At 38.1% G+C, this 21,292-nt stretch overlaps 1 protein-coding gene across 4 annotated transcripts in view; it reads right to left on the reverse strand.

Annotated features, from left to right (window-relative positions):
* Nucleotides 1-21,292, reverse strand: part of LOC128696717 (hematopoietic prostaglandin D synthase-like) — a 264,923-nt gene that overhangs the window by 14,032 nt on the left and 229,599 nt on the right. Inside the window, exon 6 of one of the 4 annotated variants that reach the window (XR_011392372.1) lies at nt 19,966-20,055. The exons of 2 other annotated variants lie outside the window; for them this stretch is intronic. The gene's annotated coding sequence lies outside the window, so the exon portion shown is untranslated. Of the gene's footprint in view, nt 1-12,054; nt 20,056-21,292 lie in introns of those variants that run through there. One more of the 4 variants, XM_070088197.1, reaches the window with a different exon arrangement.

Raw genomic sequence — 21,292 nt, forward strand, 5'->3', positions numbered from 1 at the left:
TACAATGTACCATATAGTACATTGTACCATATGGTACAGGGTACAGGGACCCTAATGGAAATAAATCTGTCTGACTTTTTTGGGTTATCCTAGGTTCTCCAAACATACGCTGCTAAGTATGATATTCTATGTAACTTTATTTGTGTATAACTAAATAAACTTACTTATGATGCCACATGCACGTGAGTAAGTTTATTCAGGTGTACAGAAATACAATTGCATAGATTATCATACATAGCAGCATAGGTATAAAATCCTAGGATAACCTAAAAAAAGTCAGGGTGACTTATTTCTATAGTTATCCCTGTATCTGTACCATATGGTGTCCTGTACTGTATGGTACCCTGTACCATGTGGTACCCTGCACTATATATTATCCTGTACTACATGGTACCCTTTACCACATAGTACAATGTACCATATGGTACCCTGTAACATATGATACCGTGTACCATATGGTCAACAGGTGTTGGCCAAGACTGAGTGAGTGGCGACGCAAGACTCCGCAGTTTCCGAGACAAAGTGCTTTGTCATCCACCTCAAGGAACACGTAAAGTTCCTGTACACTTGTAAATATATAATAGAACATTTTTGCATATTTTTATTGTAAACAACTATTGTAAACAAAATAATAATGAAAATATTAGTGTGTTTGTGTTGAATACAACAGTACCATATGGTATCATTGTATTGTATGGTACAATGTACCATATGGTACCATTGCATCATATGGTACCATAAGGTACCATTGCACCATATGGTACCATTGTATCATATGGTGCCATTGTACCATATGGTACCATTGCACCCTATGGCACCATTGTACCATATGGTACTATATGGTACTGTTGTATTCAACACAATAACCGCACTAATATTTTCATCATTTTGTTTACAATAAACTTGTAAACAAGTTTTGTAAGCAATATAATGATAAACAAATTAGTGCAGTTATTGTGTAGAATACAATGAGTGTACACTTATACAATATACATTATACTGGTCTCACAGGCCACAAATGTTATTAGAAAAAGAAAAAAATTAGAAAAGAAAAGAAAAAAGTATAAAAAACATAAAATAAAAAAATGGGATTTTGCGGAAGTCACCGATGTTGCCGCCACCCGGTCATTTTGGGTCAACTTCCCGCCGCTGTATCTCGGTAAGTACTGATCAGAAAAAACTTTTTTTTTGCCTTATTACCTTCGCAAAAATATACTCTTTAATTCTGTAAAAAAAAAATAATTTTTTTTTTTTCAAAATTTCTTGGACACTGGAGCACCACTTCAGATTTTGGCCTTGGACCCTGAAGGGGTTAATAAACAAGCACCAAAAACAATGGATGAACACGTGGAGTATTGTTCACTCGACAAGTGACAGAGGTAGACTGAGTCAGGTGGCGGCATCCCGGGTGGGTGGACGCGTCTGATACCACCGATTTCTGAGGCGATGTATGAAACCCAGAGTAAAAATTCATCAAGAAAAGTTGTCGGAATCTGAATTGTACGATATTTGGACTGGACGAAAACCGGAGTTTTACTGTACTAGGAAAGTCTAGAATTCTTAATATAAACGATCTAGAAACACTTGGAGAGCAAGAATATTCTAGAGAAAATAATGCAGGATGCATAGGGAGGGAGAAACCAACAGAAATGACTGAATTATAAGAAAGGAAAATATAATATTTGTTTAGAATAAAATGGAATACAATATTACAAATTATTTTACAACTTAAAAGGAAAAAAAGAAAATAAACTGGTTTAATGGAAGGAGCTGGAGAGTCATAAAAGGAAATGACTTAACAGTGCCCCTTGGCCTGATTGCTAAAGCTCTTGTTTCACACGGCGAGGGTCTGTGTTCGATTCCTAGCACAGGTGGAAACATTGGGCATATTTCTTTACACTGGTTGTCTATGTTCACCCATCAGTAAAATGAGTACCTAGGAGTTAGTCGACTGGTGTGGGTCACATCCTGGGACAAGGACCTAATTTGCCCGATATGCTCTGCATAACAAGGGGCTTTCTATATAGTAGTATGCCATTGATGTCAGCTAGGCCTGTATACCATGTAGTACATGTAGTAAATAAAGGTGTTACATGTATTATATTATTATACAGTGGTACCTCGGTATACGTCCTTAATCCGTTCCAGGACCTTGGATTTATACCAAGCAGGACGTATACCAAACAAATTTTCCCCTAAGAAATATAGGGAAAATGATTAATCCATTCCCATGAAAAAATAATTCTATTGTTATTGGCATATTAACCCTTTCAGGGTCCGTCCCGTAGATCTACGGCTTTACGTTCAGGGTCCAAACCGTAGATCTACGCCATGAACTCAGCTCACTCTGATAAACTGTGAGTGGTACATTTGGGCCTAGATATGAGAGAATACATCTATATGGTATGTGTGCACCACATAAAACAGATCCTGCAGCACACTGTGTATAATGAGAGAAAAAAAAATGAAATCATGAATTTTCGATTAAAACAGCAAGTTTGCAGTGTTTTTTCGTATGTTTTTTATAGTTGTATTTGCGATTTCTTGGTCTCATTTGATAGAATGGAAGACATATTACAGAAATAGAGATGATTTTGATTGGTTTTAGCACTGGAAATGGCTTGAAACTGAGCTCAAAGTAGCAGAAATGTTAAATTTTTGCCGATATTCAAGAGTAAACAAACGACTTCACACGTCTAATACACGCCAGCTGGTGGGTCTAATATACATTCACAAATATGGTGATGATATTTATACAATTATTACAGTATTGCATAACAGTAAATCTTCTATTTTTTGGTGTGAATAAAAATTCATTGTGAATAAAAAATCAAAATGGAATTTATTTGTAAAGCCTCAAAACATAACTAATGAACAGAGGAAATGTTAGTTTAGTGCCAGGAATGCCTACATTGTTCATTCTGGACCCTATTTTGAAATTGGAATATTTTGAACTTTGTGTTAAATTGGCCAAATTAACAATTTCCGATCACTTTATTTTGTAGTTGAAACAGTTGACTTGGCGATTTCTTGTGCTCAATCGATAGAATAGAAGTAATACTAGTGAAATAGCTAAGAATTTGGTTGATTGGAATAATGTAATTGGCCTAAAATGGGAGTCAAAGTCGGCAAAATCGCCGATTCGTAAATATCGCTGACACATCAAAATTCGCGAGAGCATAATTTCGTCAATTTTCCACCAAATTTCGTACTTTTTGTTTTATTACCTTCACAAAAAGATTCTCTACGATTTCATAAGAAAAAATAACAATTTTTTTTTTTTGAAAATTCTTGGACACTGGTGCGTGACTCCAGATTTGGGCCTTGGACCCTGAAAGGGTTATATATTGATTGGGTTGTATAAAATACAGTGGACCTCGAGTTTCGGCAGCATCGACTTTCGGCAAGTTTTTTTGGCAAAATTTGGCCTCGAGTTTCGTGATTCAGCAACCGTCCGGTACCCGTCCGCCCGTCAACGCGCACACAAAGCCAGTCTCCCATGCTTTTCATGCTCAGTGTGCCATTGTTTACCAACACGTGACCATCACCCCGTGTGTTCATACGTAATAATCCATTGTTTTTTGTGATTGCAACTGCTAAATAAGTCACCATGGGCCCAAGGATAAAGAGAGCGAAGAACATGATCCAGAGGGATTTTGAAGGGTTTGAGGCAGACCCTGACCCTGCCAACCCTCTGCCTGTTGTGGAAGGTTTTGTAGCATTGGGCAAGTCCATGGGGCTGGAGGTGAGTGACCGGGATGTGGAAGAGTTGGTGGAGGACCACAAGGAAGAGCTAACTACTGACGAACTGCAAGAGCTTCAACTGGAACAGCATCAGACCACAGCTGAGGAACTTGCTTCAGAGGAGGAGGAAAAGAGAGTGAAGGAGGTGCCTTCGGTGATTAAGGACACGTGTTCAAAGTGGAATGAGTTGCAAAGTTTTGTTGAAAAGTATCACCCTGACCAAGCTGAAACAAGTCATATCTGCAACATGTTCAGTGACAGAACCTTGTCCCACTTCAGGCAAATCATAAAGAAATGCCAGAAACAGACCTCTCTGGACAGATATTGTGTGTGACAGGGGTCCAGTGACTCTCAGGTTGTTCCCAGTGGCATTAAAAGAAGAAGGGAAGTAACCCCAGAAAAGGACTTGCTACCTGTAGTCCTAATGGAAGGAGATTCTCCTTCCAAACAATAGTGTACACCTTCTTCCTATCCCCTCCTCCCATCTTCCATCCACCCAGAAGTCTTCAGTAAAGGTAAGTGTAATGTTATTATTTTTTATATGCATGTACTTGATTTCTGATTGTTTTCAGTATGTAAATCTTTATTTAATTTGAAAAAAATATTTTATATTAATATTTTTGGGTGTCTGGAACGGATTAATTTTATTTCCATTATTTCTTATGGGGAAAATGGTTTCGAGTTTCGTGAATTTTGACTTTCGGCAGGCTCTCTGGAACGGATTAATAACGGAACTCGGGGGTCCACTGTAATTTAAACTGCTTAATACTAAAATATGTGATTTAAACACTGCTTAATACCAAAATACTTACATAAATACAAAAGAATTAGATGAAATAAATGCAAATTTAATATCACTTTACTTTGTTGAAAAGAGTCAAGTGCCTACTAGGATAATGCTGAGAAGGAAGGAGGAGGAAATGTTATTGTTTGGAAGGAGAGTCCCCTTCTCTTTTCTGTCTCTCTTCCCTATTTGGATCTGGTTGAAGCTCACCAGGTTTGACTTTTACTAAAAATTTGTCCAAAAAACTTTGCTTCTGCCTTCTCCTCAGGATGTTTCAGAAATGTGACATTGTGTGGTCATCCCAGACAATGCTATTACGACTTGTTTGGATTTTATTGGGGTGGTACTTCTCTGCAAAGTTTTTGATGTTCATCCATTTGGCAAAGATTTCCTCTATCTCCTCTTCAGAGCCTGAAGAGAGTGCATCCATCTTAGTTTTGTGCTCCTCCTTCTCAAGTTCCTGGAGCTCCTCAGTGGTTGGCTCTTCCCTGTGCCCCTCCACTAACTCTTCCACATCACCATCACTCACATCCAGACCCATGGACCTGCCCAGAGAGACAGTATTCTCCACTAGAGACACAGCCTCAAAGCCCCTTTCAGCCACTGCTTCTGGCCACAAATTCCTCCAAGCAGAGTTCATTGTTCTGTATGAAACTTCCTGCCAGGCTTATGCAATGGGCGATAGTAAAGTGATCTTTCCGAAACTCAGGGTTAACTGTGTCAGAGGTCACTTCAAAGCACTTCTGGAATGCTGCTTTTGTGTAGAATTGCTTGAAATTACTGATGGGCTGTTGATCCATGGGCTGAATGAGAGGAGTTGGGTTGGGGGGAAGAAACTTTACAGTGATGAAGTCAAACTCTGGCAGCACAGTCCTGCAAACTTGGAGGGTGAGCTGGAGCATTGTCCATTATAAGGCGGGCCTTCAGAGGCAGGTTTTTCTCCTCTAAATAACTTTTTACACTTGGCCCAAACACAAAATTAAACCATTCGCTGAAATATTCTCTGGTTATCCAAGCCTTCCTGTTTGACCTCCATATCACAGTTACCTGAGTTTTCTGCATGTTATGTTTTTTAACCCTTTTACTGTTTCAGCCGTATATATGTCTTACGAGCCAATGTTTTCAACGTATTAATACACCAAAATTCTAGGGGCTTCAAATCAAGCAGGAGAAAGCTGGTAGGCCCACATGTGAGAGAATGGGTCTCCATGGTCAGTGTGCGCAGTTTTAAAAAAATCGGGTAGCCAGTGGTGCATTATGGGAATGCCATTTCAGTAGTCCTTGTTCAGCATGCCTAGTGGTAAGAAATATCTGACTCCCCAGCGAATCTGAGACTCTTCTCTTTCCAAGTGATAGCTCTAACATGGATGGAAGTGTCTCTGAAGATGAACTTCATGGTTTTGAGGAGTTTGTGACCAAAAGCAGTGCCCAGGATACCAGAAGGAAGGAAGGAAGGAAGAAAGAAAGAAGGAAAGAAAGAAAGAAAGAAAGAAAGAAAGAAAGAAAGAAAGAAAGAAAGAAAGAAAGAAAGAAAAAGAAAGAAAAAGAAAGAAAAAGAAAGAAAAAGAAAGAAAAAGAAAGAAAAAGAAAGAAAAAGAAAGAAAAAGAAAGAAAAAGAAAGAAAGAAAGAAAGAAAGAAAGAAAGAAAGAAAGAAAGAAAGAAAGAAAAAGAAAGAAAAAGAAAGAAAGAAAAAGAAAGAAAGAAAAAGAAAGAAAGAAAAAGAAAGAAAGAAAAAGAAAGAAAGAAAAAGAAAGAAAGAAAAAGAAAGAAAGAAAGAAAGAAAAGGAATGAATGAATGAATTAAGAAATGAAGAAAGAAAAGAAAGAAGTAAGGAAGGTAGGAAGAAAGGAAGGAAGGTAGGTAGGTAGGAAGGAAGGTAGGTAGGTAGGAAGGAAGAAAGGAGGGACGGTGGGGAAGAAGGTATGGGACCCCATGGTTATTAACAGGCAGTAAGGGTAGTGAGTGATGGTATAATTTGTCATTTTGACAGCAGCCACATGCTGACTCAGCACATTTACAAATCTCTCTTCCCACTCCCCCACCACTACCACCACCACACACAGATCCACAACACCAAGCCTCCAGAAGCTAATAGCAGTTCTATGAAAGTGTCTAGTGACTATATATGTGTATATATATTATAGAAACCAGAAGGAAGGAAGGATGGACAAGATGAAAGGAAGGAAGGAATGATGAAACACGACATTTACCTAGGATTACTACCTAACACTACTGCTACTACTATGAAGAATATTGCTCAGATGAGATGTATTGTCTGTGCACATACAAAAAAACACCCATAAAAATGCAGAGACACTCGTTTTATGTGTGAGAAGTGTAAAACACCATTGTGTATGAAACCATGTTTCAAAGAGTTCTAAAAGCCTCAGAAGTTCTAGGAACATGTCTAGTGACTGTACATTTGTACATGTATATATATTATAGAACAATAGTAATAAAAAAAATTTTTGTAATGTTTGTGTAAACAAGTTTTGTAGACAATATAATGATGATAATGTTTGTGCAGTTATTGTGTTGCATACGAGTGCATATATGTACACATTGCACCTTACTTTGGTCTCACAGGCCACATAAGTTACTTGGAAAAAAAAAAATATTGGAAAATACAAGAAACCTTCAAATGGGAGTAAATGTAAGTGTACTGGCTAAGCGGTATTCGCTGCTGTTGCCATATGCGGCTCATTTTCTGCCAACTTTTTGCCTCAATATCTCTGTAATTACTGATTGCAAAAAAAAAAAAAAAAAAATTAGGCTTAAAACACTCAGCAAATTAATCCTAACATTTTGGTAAGAAAATAATTTATTTATTTATTTTTTCAGAGTGGTAGATCAGTAGAGGCTTCAGTTTGCAATCCCCACTTGCATAGGCACAGAACAAGAGAGTTAACCTATCCTTCATTGGCTTGTGTCCTGGTAATGCCTTCTCTTGTGTAATATAGGTCCTGTTAGGCATTTTCTTCCAAAACAGGCCTGTTTTGTCACATTTAAAAACTTGTTGGGGAACAAAACCCTCAGCCTCCACAAATTCCCCAAACTCTGTAACAAAATCATTGGTGGCATCTTTATCATTTTGACCCATACAAGCTCTAGCATGCGAGTCATATTCCTAACAAAGGTCAAATACCAAGCAAAAATTTTTGTGTCCAAACAGGATGTATACCAATAATGCAGTGGTACCGAGGTACCGCTGTATTGTTATAAAATCAGGATAGAAAGCATACCTTCACAGAAATTCAAGTGCAGTCTAGAAATAACAAAAAAAGGCACAATACCGTGACTGGAACGATACACAAATAACCCGCACATAAAAGAGAGAAGCTTACGGCGACGTTTCGGTCCGACTTGGACCATTGGCTGGAGGTGTTTTGAAACAGACTGAATATCAAAGGAGAATTTTCAGGAAAACACAAACAAATGAATTTTATTTTCAAAAGTACATAATCATTACAAAATTAGGTGACTTTTTTCACATATTTTGAAGGACCCTTGGTTATGCAGTTTATTTTTTTGGCTGACTAATGCCACAACTTTAAATTATCTGACATTCTATATACAGTAGGGCCCCGCTTTATGGAATTTCGCCTTAGTGTTCCACTAATACAGCGATTTCAAATTATTACCAAAACTCTCAATCCAGCAACCTGTCTTTCTAATTCGGTGCACCCCACCTGGTTTGTTTACATTCTCCATGAGCACATCTCTATTATGTCTGGAAACTTCCCCAAAATTCAAATATTTTAAAGTTATTGCATACAATGGACCCTCGAGTTTCATAAGCCTTGCACTTTGTAAATTTTGCCTTTCGACAACTTTTTTTTATCAAAATAGAGCCTCACGGTTTATAATTTGCCCTGCCATTCGTCGGTTGTCTGGAACGTGTACAAGCGGCCTCCCAGTGTCCATGCCACACAAAGGCTCCCCACACACCATGTATGTACTTGCAACCACTAAATAACCACCATGGGCCAAAAGGAAGCTCCTAGTGCCAACCCTTTGGTAAAGAAGGTGAAAAACATGATAGAATTCAAGAAAGAACACACCAGCCAGGGTACTTCCCCACACACACCAGCCAGGGTACTTTCCCACACACACCAGCCAGGGTACTTTCCCACACACACCAGCCAGGGTACTTCCCCACACACACACCAGCCAGGGTACTTCCCCACACACACACCCGCCAGGGTACTTCCCCACACACACCAGCCAGGGTACTTCCCCACACACACCAGTCAGGGTACTTCCCCACACACACCAGCTAGGGTACTTCCCCACACACACCAGCTAGGGTACTTCCCCACACACACAGCAGCCAGGGTACTTCCCCACACACACACACACCAGCCAGGGTACTTCCCCACACACAATTTGATTTGAGTGGGACTTGCACATGAGTGAACAGAATTATCAAAGTTTATTGGTTGGGGAGCACTGAAAATTGAGTTGGACAAATATTCTGTTAGTGGGATGGTTTGTAAAGGGCCTGCCTAGTATGGGCCAACAGGCCTGCTGCAGTGTTCCTGCTTTATGTTCTTATGTACACCAGCTGAAGAAATTGCTTCAGAGGAAGAGGAAGAGAGAGGGAAGAAGGTGCCTTCTTCAAAGATTAAGGACATTTGTGCGAAGTGGAGTGAGGTGCAAACATTTGTGGAGGAACTTCACTCTAACCCTCTCCCCTCCTCCTGTCTTCCATATACAGTGGACCCCCGGTTCGCGATGCTATCTGTATCTGATAAATCCGGTAACTGATGCATTATATCGCCAAAAATTTGCCTCGGTTCCCGTTACAAAACCCGGTATGCGATACGATTTGTATGAGACGTGTCCAGTGTTTACAAGCCAGCCAGTGTGCGCGCATGTAAGGAAACATTCGGTACATTCCATATTATCCATATTATCACTGTTTTTGGTGCTTGTTTCTGCAAAATAAATCACCATGGGCCCCAAGAAAGCTTCTAGTGCCATCCCTTCAAGACCAAGGGTGCTAATGACTATTGAAATGAAGAAAGAGATAATTGCAAAGTATGGAAGTGGAGTGCGTGTATCGGAGCTGGTCAGGTTGTATAGTAAACCCCAGTCAACCATCTCGACTATAATGAGCAGGAAAATGGCAATCAAGGAAGCTGTTCTTGCAAAAGGTGCAACTGTGATTACGAAACAGCGACCGCAAGTGTTAGAAAATGTTGAGAGACTGTTATTGGTGTGGATAAATGAAAAACAGATAGCAGGAGATAGCATCTCGCAAGCAATCATTTGTGAAAAGGCTAGGCAGTTGCATGACGATTTGGTAAAGAAATTGCCTGCAACTAGTGGTAATGTGAGTGAATTTAAGGCCAGCGAAGGTTGGTTTGAAAGATTTAAGAATCGTAGTGGCATACATAGTGTGATTAGGCATGGCGAGGCTGCCAGTTCAGACAACAGAGTGGCTGAAAAATATGTGCATGAATTCAAGGAGTTCATAGAGGCTGAAGGATTGAAACCTGAACAAGTGTTTGTGACAAAACAGGCCTGTTTTGGAAGAAATTGCCAAGCAGGACCTACATTACTCAGGAGGGAAAGCTACCTCAAGTCCTAATGGAGGGGGATTCCCCTTCTAAACAATAGGTTCAACACACTCCCCTCCTCCCATCCCATCAATCATCACCAGATCTTCATTAAAGGTAAGTGTCAATTATTCTATTGTTGTTATTCAGTTATTGTTATTGTAATTATTCTATTGTATTAAACTTAATATTTCATGTGGTAAAAGTTTTTTTTCATACTTTTGGGTGTCTTGCACGGATTAATTTGATTTCCATTATTTCTTATGGGGAAAATTGATTCGCTTTCCGATAATTTTGGTTTACGATGAGCTCTCAGGAACGGATTAATATCACGAACCGGGGGTCCACTGTACCAACAAGTCTTCAATAAAGGTAAGTGTGATGTTATTATTGTTTTATACTTGATTTGTCATTCTTTTCTGTATGTAAATCTATATTTAATATATAAAAAATATTTTTTGTTAATACTTTTGGGTGTCTGGGATGGATTAATTGGATTTACATTATTTCTTATGGGGAAAATGGTTTCGCCATTCGTAAATTTTGCCCTTCATCAGACTCTAGAACGGATTAATTACGAAATTCGAGGGTCCACTGTATTTTATATGTGCTCTGATAATAATACTTGTATACCAATACCTAAATATATTTACCCGCTGTGATGGCGTGCAGGTACACATTAAAATCACTAAGAGTGTCCCTCTAGTCGTAACGCCATAGTAATACTAATAGTATGTAATAACCACTCTTGGCCATACTAAATGACTTACTTTACATTAATATAAACATTGTCATTAATTCATCTATGATATTTTCTTCAAAGTTATATAAGAAACACATTACATAGCATTTAAACATGCTATGTTTATATGCTATGAAGGTGTGATAGCCGGTTGGAGGGAAAACATTATGTAATACTAATACATAGTACATAATAATAATCACTCTTGGGCACACTAAATGACTTATTTTACGTTAATATAAACATTTTCATTAATCCATCTATGATATTTTCTTCAAAATTATGTAAGAAACATGTTACATAGCATTTAAACATGCTATGTTTATATGCTATGGAGGTGTGATAGCCAGGCAGAGGGAAAACATTGTTTTCTCTGGTCCAGCACCAGAGGAAACGTGTATGAATCTATGTTTGGCCTAGTCACTCTGCTTAACACTGCTTATGTTTACAATTCTCGGCATGAATCTAGAACTCCCTGCCTGAAAACTCTAGAACTGCCGACTCGACCACCATTTTCAAAAGCACCATTAAAAAGCACCTTATCTCCCTAACACATCCCACCAGTAGCTAACCACATGAAAACTACCTTAGCTTGTACATATCCCAAACAAAATACACTTATTTGATATCTGTGACTCCCTTTAATTTATGCTAATTTACACTAATGACTGTCAACATAAAATTCTGAATATAGCTTTTGCTACATAATTCTTAAGCTAGTCATAAGTTGGTCTAGGACACTCCATTACAAAAACTGTATCATCCCAAGATGAGACCATTCCCATTAATTGATAAACTAATTGTTAATTTTTTAAATGTTTTGAAGTACCTCACTTTTGTAAATCTAGTTAATCACCACAGCTACCTCACTTTAATACCAGTATGATCCATAACCTGTGTCAATAGAGAGTAAGAAATAGTATTAGTCTGCCTGAAATGCCTAGGCATACTAGTGACCTTCTTTGTAATAAATAATTTATAATATGCAATAATATTTTATAATATGTAAACCCCACATTGTAATATCAATAGAGAAATAATTTAATTTTTTTTTTTAATTTTAGTTGTTAGAAATTATTAAATTCAATGAACAAGGTATGTCAATGGTAATATGGCTTTGGGCCACAGTGTAGGTAGCCGGTAGGTGTAGCCCAGGCTGGCTACACCTTCCGGCTACCTACACCTGACTTCCTACAAATAAATACAGTGGAACCTTTGCTTACAAACTTAATCCGTTCCATGACCTTGTTCGTATCCTGCTTTGTTTGTATGCAGAGTCAGTTTTCCTCATTTAAATTAATTGAAAAGCCATAAATCTGTTCTGGCGGAATTCCTGCTCTCAGAGACAGGAAAAATACACTTCAATATAATGCTAATATCAACTTCACTGCTTATTTATCTATCACAATTGATCTAATATGACATCATAAACAATATAAATAACATAGAAACCTGATATATACTCTAAAGTGAATAAAGTAGTGGACCCCCGACCGACGATGGCAACGTCTAACGATAAATTCGACTACTGAAGCGTTTGAGCGTAAAAATTTTGGCCCGACCAACGTTGAAAAACTTGGCCAACATGATTTGTCCCAAACTTGTCCACGTGTCCCGTCTGGCCTGAGCGCGCCTTAGCTGCCCTGCCTTCAGTTAGTGTGCCAGTGTTTACAAGCCAGTGCGGTCGCTTCCACACATACATTTGGTACATTTTGTATTAGTCCAGTGTTTTTAGTGCTTGTAACTGCTAAATAAGCCACCATGGGCCCCAAGAAAGCTTCTAGTCCCAACCCTGTGGTAAAAAGGGTGAGAATTACAGTTGAAATGAAGGAGATAATAAGTATGAAAGTGGAGTGCATGTCTCCGAGCTGGCCAGGTTGTATAACAAACCCCAATCAACCATCGCTACTATCTTGGCCAACAGAAAGGCAATCAAGGAAGCTGTTTTTGCAAAAGGTGCAAGTATGTTTTCGAAACAGAGATCGCAAGTACTCGAAGATGTTGAGAGAGTGTTGTTGTGTATAAACGAAAAACAGATATCAGGAGATAGTATCTCTCAATGAATAATATGTGAAAAGCCAAGGCAGTTGCATGACGATTTAATTAAAAAAATGCCTGCAACTAGAGGTGATGTGAGTGAATTTAAGGCCAGCAAAGGTTGGTTTGAGAGATTTAAGAATTGTAGTGGCATACATAGTGTGATAAGGCATGGTGAGGCTGCCAGTTCTAACAAAAAAGCGGCTGAAAAATATGTGCAGGACTTTGAAGGGTACATAGAGGCTGAAAAATTAAAACCCCAAGAAAATGCCAAACAGGACCTACATTACACAGGAGGAAAAAGCACTCCCAGGACACAAGCCTATGAAAGACAGGCTAACCTTAATGTTGTGTAGTAATGCTAGTGGGGATTGCACAGTGAAGCCTCTACTCGTGTATCATTCTGAAGCACCTAGAGTGTTCAGGAAAAACAATGTCATCAAGGCTAATTTGTGTGTGATGTGGAGGGCAAACAGTAAGGCATGGGTCACTAGGGACATTTTCTATGACTGGTCTTATCATGTGTTTGGCCCCACTGTGAAAAATTACCTCCTGGAAAATAAATTGGACCTTAAGTGCTTCCTGGTATTAGACAGTGTTCCTGCTCATCCTTCAGACTTGCCAGAGCGAATTTCGGGGGAGTTGAGCTTCATAAAAGTGAAGTTTTTGCCTACTAATACCACTCCTCTCCTCCAGCCCATGGACCAGTAGGTGATTTGAAATTTCAAAAAACTGTACACCAAAGCAATGTTTCAAAAGTGCTTTGAAGTGACCTCAGACACTCAGTTGACCCTAAGAGAGTTTTGGAAAGATCACTTTAGTATCCTCAATTGCATAAACCTTATAGGTAAGGCATGGAAGGGAGTTATTAACAGGACCTTGAACTCTGCTTGGAGGAAATTGTGGCCAGAATGTGTACAAGAAAGGGATTTTGAAGAGTTTGGGGCTAACCCTGAGGAGCATATGCCAGTTGTGGAATCTATTGTGGCATTGGTCAAGTCCATGGGGTTGGAGGTTAGTGGGGAGAATGTAGAAGAGTTTGTGGAGGACAATGACTAAGAACTAACCACTGATGAGCTGCAAGAGTTATCTGCAACAGCAAGAGGCCACAACTGAGGAAATTGCTTCAGAAGAGGGGAGAGAAATTGAGGAAGTTGCCTTCTTCAACAATTAAGGAAATGTGTACAGTGTGGACAAAGGTGCAAACTTTTATGGAGGAAAATCACCCTGATACAGCTATTGCAAGCTGTGCTGGCGACTTTTACAATGACAATGTTGAGCACACTTTAGGAAAATCTTAAAGGACCGCAAGGTACAGAGCTCTATGGACAGATTTTTGGTGCGGCAGAGGTCCAGTGACTCTCAAGTTGTTCCAAGTGGCATTGGAAAACAAAGAAGGAAAGTAACTCCAGAAAAGGACTTGCTACCTAAAGTCCTTATGGAAGGGGAATCCCCTTCCATAAGGACTCATCACTACATCTTCAATAAAGGTAAGTGTCATTTATTCTTAATTTAGTACAGTACATTATTTATTGTGCATGTATTCTTCTTTTTCTGTGTAGGAAAATGTACATTTCATGTGAAATTTGTTTTTTGTTCGTACTTCTGGGTGTCTGGAATGGATTAATTGGATTTCCATTATTTCTTAGGGGGAAAATTAATTCGACTGATGATAAATTCGTCTAACGATAAGCTCTCTGGAACGGATTAATATCATTGGCCAAGGATCCACTCTGTCATTATGTGACAAGTGGAGGCGGCCATAACCACTCCTACATTGTTGTGGTATTCACTGCCATCTAGTGATGGCCTTTTGAAGCTGTCTATTATAATTATTATTATAGTGCATTATTATATTATTATTATACATATTATTATTATATATATTTATTCTTATTATTATAATGGGAAAACACTTGTGGGGGGGAGGGGATGCAAGGTATTCAGGCTTAATTTAGGGAATTGGAACACCGATCCAATTCCCTAGATCAAGAGCCCCTCACCACTTATGTACTACTACTACTACTAATAATAATAATACAGTGGACCCTCGAGTTCTGAATGTACCGTTTATCAAACTTTTTGAGTTCTGACAGCTTTTTTCGAACCAGTTTTGTTCCGAGTATTGAACTCTACTTGTCTTTCGAACCGCCGGGTACCAGACCTGTCCGCCAGCCTGCACTGTCCACGTCCCCGCGCAGGCATCGTGAGCAGCCTGACTTTAATGATGTTTGAGTGAACACTAACCTGTGCACTCATTCAAACATTTCACTATTAATTCATTGTGTTTAGTGCTTGTGCAACTGTGAAATAAGCTACCATGGGCCCAAAGGAACTTGCTTGTGGTACTCCTGTGGTAAAGAAAGTGAGAAACACCATAGACGTAAGAAGGAAATAATACAAAAATGTGAGAGTGGTGTGAGACTTGAGCTTGCCAGGATGTACGGCAAAAACAAGTCAACCGTCACATCTATCCTGGCAAAGAAAGAACAGATCAAGGAAGCTGATGTTGCGAAAGGTGCTGATATGCTATCCAAAAATAGACCACAGACAGTCGATCAGGTTGAGAAGTTGTTGCTGGTGTGGATCAAAGATAGAGAGATGACAGGTGATAGTGTTCGGAGATGATTATTTGTGAAAAGGCAAGGATTAAGGACGTGCGCAAAATGGAATGAGTTGCAAACTTTTGTTGAAAAGTATCACCCTGACCAAGCTGAAACAAGCCATCTCTGCAACAAGTTCAGCGACAGAACCATGTCCCACTTCAAGGAAATGTTAAAGAGCTGCCAGATACAGAGGACTGTGGACAGTTATTTTGTGAGACAGGGGTCCAGTGACTCTCAAGCTGGTCCTAGTGGCATTTATTTATTTTATTTATTTATTTATTTATTTATTTTTTAGTAATTTGAGCATACATACAGAGGTACAAAAAAATACAGGTAAGAGCAGCATGCCAAAGCCACTTGTATGCATAGCATTACAGGCTGGCTTAAAATTAGCTTAAGATTAACTAAGCAATGATGTAATCGGTGATAAAACATTATTGTAAACAGATAACAATAAAGCACAAATGAGTATTACAAAGACAGGTCATATGGTTGCATGCATTGCTGTACATTCAGTTGAATGGAGTATTCTGTTAGGTAGTGTATTTAAAAAATAACAAAGTTAGATTGGGTCTTAGGTTTAACATTTATGTGATATAATTGTGAGAAACATTTAAGATATACAATTTATAAGGTTCAGTTATTCAGTATTTATTTGGTTTTGGGTGAGTAAGTGATCTTTAAGAAGAGACTTGAATTTATAAACAGGTAGTGTTTCTTTTATATTTACAGGTAATGAATTCCAGATTTTAGGGCCTTTTATGTGCATTGAGTTTTTGCATAGCGTGAGATGGACACGAGGAACATCAAAGAGTGATCTGTGCCTAGTGTTATGGTCATGTGCTCTGTTGAGGTTGGCAAGGAGATGTTTGAGGGGAGGGTTAATATCGGAGTTAAGTGTTCTATATATGTAATAGGTGCAGTAATAAGTATGGATGTTTTATATGGTGAGTAGGTTTAGTGTTTTGAATATTGGTGGAGTGTGCTGTCTGTAGTGGGAATTTATCATTCTGACTGCAGCCTTTTGTTGGGTAATTAGTGGTCTGAGATGGTTAATTGTTGTTGAGCCCCATGCACAAATTCCATAGGTGAGATAGGGGTAAATAAGAGAGTGATATAGGGCCAGGAGGGCTGACTGTGGAACATAGTACCTTATCTTCGATAGTATGCCTACGGTCTTGGAAATTTTCTTAGAAATTTGTTGTATACGTGTATGAAATTTGAGTCTATTATCAAGGTGGATTCCTAAGAATTTTCCCTCTGTTAGCTTTGTGATAGGTGATCCGTTTATCATTATGTTAAGAGGGGGATCTGTAGCTCTGTTATTAAACTGAATGAAGTAGGTTTTGTCAATGTTTAGTGTAAGTTTGTTAGTCCTCATCCAGGTAGATATTTTCTGTAATTCGGTATTTACAGTATTGGCTAGCGTGACTGGGCTCGCGTGAGAGAAGACATATGTAGTGTCATCTGCAAATAGTGTGGGTTTGAGTAATTGCGAAGCATTTGGTAGGTCATTTATGTATAGGAGAAAGAGAAGACAGCCAAGGACACTTCCCTGTGGGACACCAATTGTAATTGGTTGTGCGGAAGAGATTGCCCCATTTGTGTACACATATTGGCTTCTGTTGCTGAGGTATGACTTGAGGTAATTGAGGGAGTGACCTCTTATACCATAGTGTGATAATTTTATGTGGAGCAAGTCATGGTCAACTGTAAGTCAATGAAGATCCCCAGTGGGACTTCTTTTTTCTCTATTGCAGTGTATATATGTTCTAGCATGTGTATAATAGCATCATTAATATTTTTATTAGGCCTGAATCCATATTGGCAGGGGTTGAGTATGTTTTGGGAGATGAGGTAGGAGTAGATTCGTTTATGAATTAATTTTTCGAAGATTTTTGAGAGAGGGTGTAAGTTGGATATTGGCCTATAGTTATTCAACTCTGTTTGATCTCCTCCTTTATGGATCGGGGTGACCCTTGCTATTTTGAGAACTGTAGGGAAGGTGGAGGATTCGATGGATTTGTTAAAGAGTGTTGCAATGATTGGTGATAGCACTTGTGACACTATTTTGTATATAAAGGGTGGTAAGGTATTTAAATCTCCTGCCTTGTTTTTTTAGTGCGTTGATAATAAGGGAGACTTCGTATGGGTTAGTCGGAGCTAGGAACAGTGTGTTTGGGTAGTTGCCAGTGAGGTAGTCATTTGGTGGGGTATCTGAGCTTGGGATTTTATTGGCAAGGTTTTGTCCTATAGTGGAGAAGAAATCATTGAGTCTGTTTGCTGTTTCTGTTGGTGGTAGTTGGGGTTCATCTGATTTTGCTAATTTTATTTCGCTATTTCGTGATATCTTTTTTGTTCCTAGAATTTCTGATAGGGTTTTCCAGGTCTTTTTTATATCACCTCGTAAGTTGGATAATCTGTTCTCATAATACAATTTTTTTGCCCTTCTTATCAGGCTGGTTAGGATTGACGAGTAACGTTTTGTTTGGTCTCTGGTTATGTGACCCATTCTGTACTGTTTTTCATATCGGTGTTTTGTATTTATGGATTTGAGAATGCTGGGTGTTAGCCAGGGACTGTTCAGTCTCTTAGCTGTCATCTGTTTAGTTTTTTTAGGGCAGTGCTTGTTATAGAGGTATTGGGTCTTTTTTAGAAAATTATTAATACATTCATCAATATCTGTATAGATTTCTAGCTCAGTGTGCCAGTCAATGTTTGTTACTCCTGTTGTGAAGTTATTAATGGCTGCCTCATTGTGAAGTCTGAAGGTGACTTTAGTAGTGTCTTGGGGTAATTTACCAAGAGTTATGAGGAAAGTAGGGTAGTGGTCTGTGGTATTATCTGTAATTATGCCTGATTTTAAAGGGGATATGGTGTTGGTCATTAAAAGACAGAGAAGGGAGGTAACCCCAGAGAGGGCTTTGATACCTGAAGTCCTTATGGAGGAGGATTCCCCTTCCAAACACCAACCCCAGCTTCCTCTCTCCTCCCTATCTTCCAGATGCCATCACCAATCTTCAATAAAGGTAAGTAAAAATGTTATTTTATATGTTTATTTAAATTTATTACTAATTGTACTATGTATGTTTGTTGTGTGCATGTAAAACTGTAGTGTAATCTCTATAAAATGTATTTTTTTGTGAATATTTTTGAGTTTCTAGAACGGATTAATTGTATTTCCATTATTTCTCATGGGAAATATTGGCTCAACTTTCAAACATTTCGACTTTAGAACTAGCTCCTGGAACGGATTAAGTTCGAAACTCAAGGGTCTACTGTCATAATAATAATGCACTATAATAGTAATAATAATAATAACAGTAAGGAGAAACTTTAAAAGGCTGCCAGTAGTTGGCACCACCATCAGCAAAACATTGGTTACCATTACTTTTCACCTGTCCGAAGTGCCTCGGCATGATGTTGGCATTCTTTGCTTTAATCATGTTAGGATATGTAAACACACATTGTAACCTTTTAATGAATCTCTCTTGAAGGGGAAGTACGCATCCTGAAATTTCGTTCGTACCAAATGCAAAAAATCGACCGAACGATGGTTCGTATCCTGAAAAGTTTGCATGGTGGGGTGTTCGTAAGGTTCCACTGTACTACTCACCTCTCGTCCAACATTAAGACTACACATATTTTAAGGTAAATAATGAGTGTACTATATGTGTATTTTATCTCTGGGCTGCTTTAAATATCATATACTATTAAGTTTGGGATGGGGAGCCAGGGCTACCTACACCTGACTTCCTACAAATAAGTACTACTACTCACCTCTTGTCCTACATTAATAACTCTACAAATATTTTAAGGTAAGTAATGAATGTACTGTATATGTATATTACTTTTTATTGTGTTTTTTAATGCCTGGTTCTATTACTAACTTAGTATAAGTTAGGGTAAAATTGTTGTAGAAAAAATGGTGTTCTGCTTTCCGGCGATAGCCTGCAACCTAACCTGCCATACAAGTGGAGCTCTACTGTATATGAAAATAGATTATTTGACTTAGGTTTAATGTAGCTAAGATGTCTGAAGGTAAGAATAATTGCACTGATTTTCTTAAGTAACAAAACAGAACATATGTTAATATCAAGAGACAGGACAAAACACCATTGCCAGTTTTGGTTGTAGTATTAATCGGAAGATGTGGTAGAAATTTAGTTGTGATGTTAAGTGTTACGAATGTGAATGATGATTGGAATCTGGATCAGCAGATTGCATTAAATTTATTGTTTAATATTTATATTTGTTCTATATAAATCTACATCAAGTTCAGGCTTTTTTTTAACTATTTTCAAAGCAGTTAACACAAATAACCCGCACATAAAAGAGAGAAGCTTATGACGACGTTTTGGTTATTTAAAAGCTAAGGAAATAAGTCACTTTGACTTTTTGCATTATTCTAGGTGACCTACACATATGCTGCTTTGTATGACAATTTATGTAACTGCATTTATGTGTACCTGTACCTGAATAAACTTACTTAAGGAACTTATAGAATCTTCAGATAGGGAGTTCCAGTCTCTTGGGCCTTTTATTTTCATGAAGTTTCTGTTCAGTGTGAGTCGAGTACCTGAGATATCAAAAAAATATTTGTTTCTGGTAAAGTGTCTATGGATTCAATTACAATTCTGTACATATAGTATCTGGAGATTTTTTTAAGCAGAGTACATGTAGTCTTTTGAATAGTGGGGAGGGGTTGTGTATTGTTTGAAACTTGATTTAGTGAATATTCTAATAGCAGACATTTGTTAAGTTACATTAGGTGTGAGATTATTTGCTGTTATTGATCCTTACACACATACCATAAGTAAGGTGAGGATACCTGGAGTATAACTGGAGAGGGTTTCAGGGGGTCAATGCCCCTGCAGCCCAGTATGAGACCAGGCTTTGTGGTGGACCAGGGTCTGATCAACCAGGCTCTTACTGCTGGCTGCATGTAAACTGACATAACCAATAGATTTGAGAGTAGAACAGAACAACCAATATCACATTAAAATGATAATACAAACACAGTACCTTTATTGATAAAAAGTTCTGTGTAATAAGATGCCTAAGTGTTGTACATGTCGTATCATCAGAGCAATTAATGTTGGTCAAAGTACACAGTAATATATGTTTGAAAATGCCCAACATTTTAGAAATTTTCTTGAATGTATGCTGAATACATTATTATTATTATAATCAAAAAGAAGCGCTAAGCCACAAGGACTATACAGCGCTGCCATGCTGAATACAAGTGTTCAGTTTTAGCTTACTCTCAAGATGTATACCTAAGAATTTTCATTCATGTTGCCTTTCAGTGTGTGTTGTCTACCTTTATGTTTAACTGAATATTTTTGGCTTTATTCTCAAACACTATGTTTGGGAATAAAGCAAATTCCTGGGTTAAACGTGTTATTATTTCTTTTGAATGCACTGAGTTTACTTTCTCAGTTGCACTGTACAAAAGCCATGCTAGTGCACTGTTGATTAAATCTTATTTATTGATTTGTTAATGTGGATTAAAGCCTATCCACTATATGACTATCATTATAACTACATATAACCTGTTTAATACCAGTCAAGAATACTTTAATCATAAAATAGTGATTAATGTATGTACTGCTGTAAAGTTAAAATCTCTATAAAGTGAAACATTGCTATTTTCCACTTTAAATTCATGTAAGCCTGGTAACATGTTTATACTATCATATATTATGCATAAAAAAATGCATATCCAGTAAACATATTACTTATCTTAAAATATTTTTGTCCTTAGCTTATAGTGAGTGGTGAATATATTTATTGTAGAAAGTCTGAATAAATGA

The sequence above is a fragment of the Cherax quadricarinatus genome, chromosome 2 (genome assembly GCF_038502225.1).
Source record: "Cherax quadricarinatus isolate ZL_2023a chromosome 2, ASM3850222v1, whole genome shotgun sequence".
Classification (NCBI taxonomy): Eukaryota; Metazoa; Arthropoda; class Malacostraca; order Decapoda; family Parastacidae; genus Cherax; species Cherax quadricarinatus.